Source organism: Sorex fumeus, unplaced genomic scaffold (assembly GCF_029834395.1).
Source record: "Sorex fumeus unplaced genomic scaffold, SorFum_2.1 ptg000099l, whole genome shotgun sequence".
Taxonomy (NCBI): Eukaryota; Metazoa; Chordata; class Mammalia; order Eulipotyphla; family Soricidae; genus Sorex; species Sorex fumeus.
This window is the reverse complement of record NW_026606156.1, coordinates 8,363,226-8,372,065: the sequence shown is the minus strand read 5'-3', so window position 1 is coordinate 8,372,065 and position 8,840 is coordinate 8,363,226.

Genomic DNA, 8,840 nt, shown 5'->3' with positions numbered 1-8,840 from the left:
AGGACCACTAGGGCCTCTCTGGGCAAAGCTCGAGCAGGCCTGCTGTCCTTCTGTCCCTGAGCCCCTCCCCAGAGACGCCCGAGCCCCCCAGCCCAGGGGCTGCAGTGCCGCATGTGGCTATGTAGGGGGCACACTTGTGGCGGGGCTCAGTTGCAGTGTATTTAAAAATGCTCTTGCTTCATGCCAGGACAGGAGCATGTGAGTCATCCAGGGAGTGATGCAAGCTCACAGCCATGACTGGTGTCCTGCACAAGCACCTCACAAAAATGTCTGGCATGTGCACACGTGTGTGCGTATGTGTGAGAGATTGTGAACATGAAGACCCACGTCAGTATCCCAGTTCCTGGTGTGCTGAGCTCTGCAGAGACTTTCAACACCAGGTGCTTGGGACCAAGTTCTGTCCACTGCCCTGCCAGGTCCTTTCAGAAGCCCAGAGGCGGGCACCAGGCCTGGATGGAGACAGGCAGTCTGGTCTCGCTGGATTCCGGTTGGAGATGTGACTCTCCCCGCCTCACTGTGGGTGTTCTCCCCTGTGCCCACCTGCTGGATCCGCGTGCCTGCCCTCGCACCATAACGTCAAGAAGTTGGGACATGTCATAGCAGGCACTTCTGTTGTGGGGTGCCTGGCTGCAAAGCAGGTGCCACAGCCCGAGAGTCCTCTCCCAGGACTGCAGTGGCTCCCTCCTCACCGGGAGTGATGGGCCAGCAGCAAAGGTTGCCAGAGACACCTTAGGAGGGTCAGGGCAACATCACTCAGTGTGACCGTGTACTGTCACAGTCGGGACAAAGAGAGCTGCACTGCATCACAGTCGGGACATAGAAACAGGCAGAGAGCCGCATACTGTCAGTCAGGACACAGGAAGCAGGCAGAGACCATGTTGCTGGAACAGTTGGGACACAGGAAACAAGTGGAGAGCCACATACTGTCACAGAACACGGGAAACAGGCAGAGAGCCACTTCCTGTAACAATCAGGACACAGGAGACAGGTAGAGAGCTACAAACGGTCACAGTCAGTGTTGGATAACACTGATGCTCCTGCAGGGAGCTTAAGGTTTATTGAGCCACTCCTACAACGGAGCAACTGAGGCACAACTAATAATCATATTGCTTTTCTCTTTATGTCATTTGTATGGTTTATTTAGCAGTCTTTGCTTTATGTCTATTTGGGAGTTAATTGACTCCAAAATAATATTTACTCCTGGGCATCCGTATTTACTTGACTTAAGCCTCAGTTGCCCTTAGTTCCCAGCACTCCAAGAGTAGGGTCCCATTGAAGGACTGATGGATCCAGGGCAAGCTGTGAGCTACCCTGGCATTGAAATGGGCCAGGTTAAGCGCCATAAAACTTAACTATGGGTTAAGAGCACAGTAATGGGCAAGCTGTCATGACCCAAAAGAAGTAACTGAGTAAGGATCCTGCTGGGGTTAGGAAGACTAACCTGGCCTGAGGACTGTGGTCTGGAATGTATAATGAGATGTCCTCAGGAAGAACCAAACTTTAAGCTCGTTATCTCTCTTACTGTGCTCATTCAAAATGACATTGCTAGAAATATTAGAAATTTATTAAAACTAAGTGGATTACTGGGCTGGAGTGATAGCACAGCGGTAGGGCGTTTGCCTTACAAGCGGCCAACATGGCCGACCCGAGTTCAATTCCTCTGCCCCTCTCAGAGAGCCCGGCAAGCTACCGAGAGTATCTCGCCTGCACAGCAGAGCCTGGCAAGCTACCCGTGACGTATTCAATATGCCAAACACAGTAACAAGTCTCACGATGGAGACGTTACTGGGCCCGCTCGAGCAAATCGATGAACAACGGGAAGACCGTGACTGTGACCAAGTGGATTACTAGTTGCGGGAAGAAGAGCAGCACACCCTGGATGGAATCCTGCCTTTAAGCAATCTGGAGTAATCTCCTTAGATGAGATTTTGTCCTTGAGTTGATCGCCTGGAGGGTGGCCTTACCTCTCTTTGTTGATTTGTTAATGTTCAACCCCACCTTTGTATCCCTGCCCTGCATGATTTCTGTAAAAACTATGCTGTAAGGGGCTGGGGAGGTCACCGTCACAAGGTTATAGGTTGCCGAAGTCAGGTCAGATGGTTAGAAGGTCAGAAGAAGAAAGGATATGACCACGAGACAGACTGAAGGAGAAGACAATGGCACAGACAGAAGACAGAGAACTTAAGAGCACTTGGCACACATAGAAGCAGAGCACAAAGGAAGAAGATAGAGCACAGCAACGAAGAGAAGACAAGAAGAGGAGGAAAACACACTTTGGAGACTTTGAGGTCTGCGAGGAGACTAGGATGATGGAACTCTGATAACCGAGATTATGGCTGTAATGATGACTATGACTGCGCCGTAAAGGGAGAGATCATACGACACCAGGGAGTCTGCCGTCACCCATCCTTCGCCTGCCATCCAGAAGAGTCGGGGAGGGGGAGCACTCCTGGTCCTCCTCCTAATGCTGCCTTTGCATCCTGTCTGCTCCTAGCCTGCATGCAAGCCTGCCTTCGCCACAGCCCACCATTTCTCATTTCTTTTGTATTGTATTGCATGTTGATTGTGAAACCACATACTGTCACAGTCAGGACACAGGAAATAGGCGGAGGGCTACGTGCTGTCACAGTGGGGACCGAAACAGCCACATTGCTGTCAGTCAGAACACAAGAAACAGGTGGAGAACCACGTTGCTGTCAGTTGGCTCATCAACACCTCCAGGTCACAACCACTTCAACAATTGTGTCCTTCAGGAATTCAAGAAAACCGGTCAATCTCTCATTAACCAATAATCTTTGCTACGTCCACAGACAGCGGGCACTGGGGAGAGTGCAGGGGGTAATGTGCCTGCCTTGCATGCAGCTGACCCTGGCTCTACCCTCACTGCCGGGCTCAGTTGGCACCACGTCCAGGGCCCTGCAGGGGCCCCCCAGCCAGATTGAACACCCAGGAGGGACCAGGTGTCCTGAGAAGCATTTGAGGCCCCATGAGAGAATCGAGCAGAAACTGGTGACTGTCTACCATGGGGACGCTGATAGGCAGCAGCATTGAATCAAAAGTCAGAATGAGCCCCATAGATCTGGACATGAGGTCACTCTGCCCAGGGACCTTGGACGGGCCAACACTGGACATTCAGTGGGTGTCACTCAGCTTCTGAGAGCCATGTGAGAAGAGTCTGGCTCATGTCTGGAGTCTGGGTGGCATATGGGTGTACCTGCTCTCTCCCTCTACCCTCGGGAACAGTGGACAGTGCCCTGGACTGCTCAGTGCCCCAGGCAGCTCCTCCATGTGGGAGAGTCCCTCAGCTGTGGGGCCTAGAACCATCCCCATCGCCAAAGCCCACTGTGGCCCCTCCTGGCTGGGATTCTACCGGGGTCCAAGCATGCACTTCCGCCTGTGGACACAGCCCAGCAGGTCAGGACGGGTTCCTGGGCAGCCTTGCCTGAAGACCCACCACTCCTCGGGAAGTGGGGAAAGCGTCCTGCTGCTAGCCAGTCATGCTGGTACCTTCTGGAACCTTCCAGGAGAGGCAAGATGGGAAGGTTGGCACCTCATCAAGTGCCAGTGGGAGGGACTTGATGTCCTCACTGTCGCCACAGCCCCCAGCAGAGGCGGGAGAGACCAGCCCAGTGGCAAGAGAAGCCAGTGCGGCTCCTGGATGAACCTGGCACAATGGTGCCCTCTGGCGGCCGTGTTGGGGAAGTGCAGTAAAGCCCCCAGTCCTCCTAAGGCTGCTCCCTCCTGCTCCAAAGAGGCCCAGAGCTGACTCGCAGGAGGGAGATTGGAGGAAGGGGGTCCGTGGGGCCGCTTGAGGGCCGCTGTGCTGCTCATCTCCCGCTGCTGGCACGTGGGAAGCACACCTCCTGTGAGACGTGCAAAGCAGGCTCGGGCGGCGGCTCAGGGTTAAACAACTACCTTGCATTTGGGAGTCCCTGGTTGGTCCCCCAGTACTGCCACCTCTCACCCCTCGCACTAATGGGTGTACGCCCTGCCACCAAAAGAGTTACAGAATGCAATTGTTTCTGCAGAAAAGGGCTGAAAACACAGTGTTGGCAGAATAGTTGAGAATTTTTAAACACATGAGAATTTAAGGAAGCGTGTTTAACGCCTTTACAGAAAATGTATAGAACATCACTGAAAGACACCAAGAAAGATTTACCTGTAAAGAAAAATGTACCTGCACGTAGCATGTACAGAGGTTGGTTTCTAATGGTGCACACCTGAGATTTAGACACTGCGAAACAGCGCCGCTAAAGTGAAAACACAGGAAATGAAAATTCAAGGGAAAATGCTACGTTGACATAGAATGTAGACGCATTTGCTTGAGAATAATTTGGGAAGTGTAAATGCTGTGCATAGAGTTCGATATGTTTATACTGATCAGGAATCACTGTATCTCTGTCATCCTATTGTTCATCAACTTCCTCAAACAGGCACCAGTAACGTCTCCTTTGTCCTAGCCCTGAGATATTAGAAAATGCCACATTCGAGGCCCTTTCAGGGTCAGGAGAATGAGACTTATCGTTGTTACTGGTTTTTGGCATATTGAATACGCCACGGGGAGTTTGCCAGACTCTGCTGTGTGGGCAGGATACTTTTGGTAGCCTGCCAGGTTCTCCAGAGTAAGAACTAGATAATAAGATGTCGCACGGCTGCAAATGCGGCCGCGCGCTTCCGGGAGCTGATCAGGAAAATACTCATTTTTGGCTTAAGACTTAAAATGAGGTCATTGTTTCAAAAGAGGGCAGGAGCAGAGCGCAGCTCCTGGGCTGACTGCAGGGGTCTTGGTTCCATGCTGGGGCCTCCTGAAGGAACACAGAAGCTGAGCCGGGACCTGGAGCCCCCAAACTGACTAAGAACATAAACCATCTCCATCAGTGTGATCTCGATCCAAGTCTGCAGTGGCTCTGAGTATAGACAGAGGGACACAGTTCCCGGTGTCCATGGCAGTCTGGCCTCCGGAACAAGCAGGTGTCAGTGGAGCAGCCTCAGCAGCACTGGCCAGGAACACCGAAGGGCGAGCACGGCCCCTGCCTGGGGCACCCATGCTGTGGCCTTGTGGACAGACCCAGGCCCCTTTCAGAGCTGCGTGGATGGATGCTTGGGCTACTCACAACAGCTCCTCTGCCATAGTCCCGGCCAGCACAGGCCTCCACTCTGAGGTCCAGCCTTGCCCCAAGCCCTGCGGCAGCTCCCAGCCCCTCGCTTAGCCATGAGCACGCGAACATGGCTTGTCTGTGTTTCATGCCTGAGATTCTGCCAATAAGAGCACATGATGCTGAAGCCTTAAGTCACTGGCGCCACCTGCAGAGGCTCTTGAAGATGCTTCCTCTGCGGTGGCCGTCCTCTCCCCAGAGAGGGGAAGCTTGGGGCTGCCACCACACTCTGAGGACAACCCCTTGGGGCACTAGAAATACAGTCTTACTGAGTTTGGATGCACAAAATCCAAATCCTTTCCTTCTAGAAATTCCACCATCATCTATCTTCCAGATAAGTCTGTCCTCAGCGATGTGCAAGACTCACAATGCAGCAGCAATTTCTCCCTCGGACGTGACTCCCATCCTAAGTGCTCTCCTCTGGGACTGCGCAGTTTGACCTGGCTGCAGTCGGGAAGCTTGTGAGTTCTGTGTCTGGGCAGAGGCTGGTGGTGCAGCTCTGTGCCCAGGCCCGTTGCCAAGGCCTTCCCCATCAGCGTTCCCAGATCTGGGTTCTGGAGGGGCTCCCAGTGAGCTGGCCAGGGCTGCTGTTTGCAGCTGGTCACCATGACTCTTGGAGCAGTTGCAGATGCATGGCGCGGGGATTCCATGGCGCTCCTGCCGGGAGACCCACGGTCCAACTTTCCAATGGGACTTGGACCTGAGCTCTGGCTTGGCCTGCGTCAACCTGGGGGCACACGGAACCGAGCTGTGACGTGCTCAGAAGGCCAGAGGCACCATCCTGCTTCCGGCATAGCCGCCGCGTGCCTCAGCAGAGACTGGGCTCTGCAGTCCTGTCCAGCCCCCTTCACCCCAACATTGCTCCTCCAGGGGTAGATTTCACACAGTCCGTATCTTTTACCCCCTAAAAGTGAGCCAGGCTCCCCCCGAGCTACTGAGATGAGGCATTGCCAGAGCTCTTCTCATCACTTCTGAGGAACTTACCGTTCTCGCATCAGCCTTTCAGCTGTCCCTGCCCGAGCTCAGGGGCCCAGGGTGACTGCCCCGTGACTGAGCAGTTGTGCCACCCTGCACACACCCCAGTCACAGTAGCCCCCACAGCAGCAGGAAGGGGCTGAGTACTGAGAGCTGGTGTGACCAGTGAGGTCACTCACAGGGTGGCCGTAGCGTTTCTGGGTTAATGACAGGCGACTGTGTGAGCGGGTACATAAGTGTGCTTTTGAGTATGCATGTGTGTTTCTGTGTGCATGCATTTGTGTGCGTATCTGTTTCTGTTGCTGCATGTGTTTCTGTGTGCACACGCCTGTGTCTGTGTTCGTGTGTGAAGGGGACCAAGCAGAGAGCAGAGGACCTCCCGGGAACGCCACCTTCTCGGACAGCAACGGCTTTGTTGCGAGTTTCCCTAGGCTTTTAGGGGGTCCCAACATGTCTCCCACCAAGTCCAGAACAGTGCCGTCTTCATCGCCAAAGTTCCTTCTGCCATCCTCCCCACAGCCCACAGCTCCATGACCTGTGGAAGCGGAGAGAAGGGCACTGTCCTTCAGTGGGAAGGGCAGTGGCAGGCACATCAGACCATCCGTGGGACCAGCCGGTGCTGGTGCTGGGAGAAAGAGTCTCCAACCGTGGCTGTGTGTTCTCTGGTGCCCTTGGTGGGGGTCATTCGTTCCCACAGGAGTGGGCACTATCTGCGTCGATCCTGGGTCTCCTGGGCCTCGACACTAGGGCTCAGATGCAGCTGGCTTGGCGAAGGCTTCGCAGCACTTGAAGCGCCTTCATTGTTCCTGGACACCAGCAGGGACAAGGCACAGAACATGTAGATGGTTTAGATTGTTTTAGCATTTCTTCAGCTTTTCATAAATTGTGTTTCCACAGAATTCCCCACAGTTTTAATTCTGTGTGTGAAAGCAAACAAGTCTCTTCTACAAAATTAAAGGAATAAAGGCTCATGTTTTGTTGGGAATGCTCTATCCTTGGCAGGAGAGATCCTGTGAGGGCAGGGAGGGTCTTCCCACAGGGCCGCACCCCACAGGCCGGCCGCCACCTTCCCTGCCTGCGGGCATCCAACCCTTTCTCCTCATGTCCAAGCATAGACTTGGAGCAGGTAGAAGGAAAGGCCCCAGGAGGGACAAGGGCCCCCAGAATACCCCAGTAAGTGGCACCCCGTGAAGAAGCAAGGAGCGAGGGTCCCCCATTCACGCCCAGCAGGACACTGCCCCCAGCACTGCTGGTCCCGCCTGGTTCAGTTGACTGGGAGTGACTGGGGGTGGCCTGTGCCCCCTGCCCCCGAGAAAACCCCAATGGAGATGGGGAAAGGCACGGAGGGGCGCGGCGCTCTGCTCGTCAGAGATGTGGGCAGCGGGCTCGTGGGAGGGGCGCTGGGGAAGGCCGGACGCCTCACGAGTCTCGAGGTCCGGTTTCCGAGCTTCCCACTTGGCCGGGTTTCAGGAATGTCTTGGAAGCAAACAGCTTCCCCCACTGGGTGGCTGTCAGGGCTTAGTAACACGCCTGCCCCGGTTTTCTGTGGGACCTGCCTTTGTCTCAACGGTTAGAAAGTGGAAGCAAATTCATGGGATTACACACAGTCTTCGGCCCGAGCTGTGGGAGCTGTTCTCACAGCCAAGACCCCAGGACTCATGCCCCCTGCCGGGCAGCCCACATCCAGACACCCCTGCCTCAGAGCAGAGACCTGGTGTGCAGCGACAGCCGTGTTCTCACGAAGGACATGAGTAACCAGACCCGAGCCAGGCTCTTCACAGCAGACAGAGAGGAGCACTCTGGGCCCAGACCCAGAGCCCTCCGGGCTTCGCCTGCCAACGTTCCCGCACATGCCACCGTCTGTCCCGCCTCCACCGAGCCCTTCCATCAGTCCACCGCTTGCTCTTACCTCCTGAATGGTTCTGAGATTCCCCAAGTCTCTGCAGTGTGGACGGCTCAGTTTACAGGAGCCAGTTATATGCAAGAACTTTGGGTCTCTATCTGAGCACCCTGGACTTTTCGCATCGAAAGGACCTTCACAAGGCCTTAGCTGCCAGCACTGTGTGGCCCTGCTCTCAAGAGTGAGAACGCTGCTTTTCAAGGTTTCAGCGGGGCCTGAGCCCTAGCACAGTGGGAGGGCATGTGCTTGCATGCAGCTGACCCAGGATCCATCCCTGGCAACCCAGGAGTGATCTCTGAGTACAAGGCCAGGAGTCAGCCCTGCACTCTACCACGTGTACCACTGTATCACCGTCATCCCGTTGGTCATAGAATTATATCCCTCGGTCGTCGAATTACTTGAGCGGGTGCCAATAACATCTCTATTCCTCCCAGCCCTGAGATTTTATTTTATTTTATTTTAAATTTTTATTAGTGAGACATCATGAGGTACAGTTGTAAAAAAGGTAAAGGTAAAGGCCCCCCCGTTGATCATCGATTTGCTCGAGCGGGCCCAGTAATGTCTCCATTAGAGACTTTGTTGTTACTGTGTCTGGCATATCGAATACATCACGGGGAGCTTGCCAGGCTCTGCCGTGTGGGCGAGATACTCTCGGTAGCTTGCCAGGCTCTCCGAGAGGGGCGGAGGAATCGAACTCGGGTCAGCCATGTTGGCCGCTTGTAAGGCGAACACCCTACCGCTGTGCTATCGCTCCAGCCCAAGGTACAGTTGTAGACTTACAAATTTTTGTGCTTGGGTTTCAATTATAC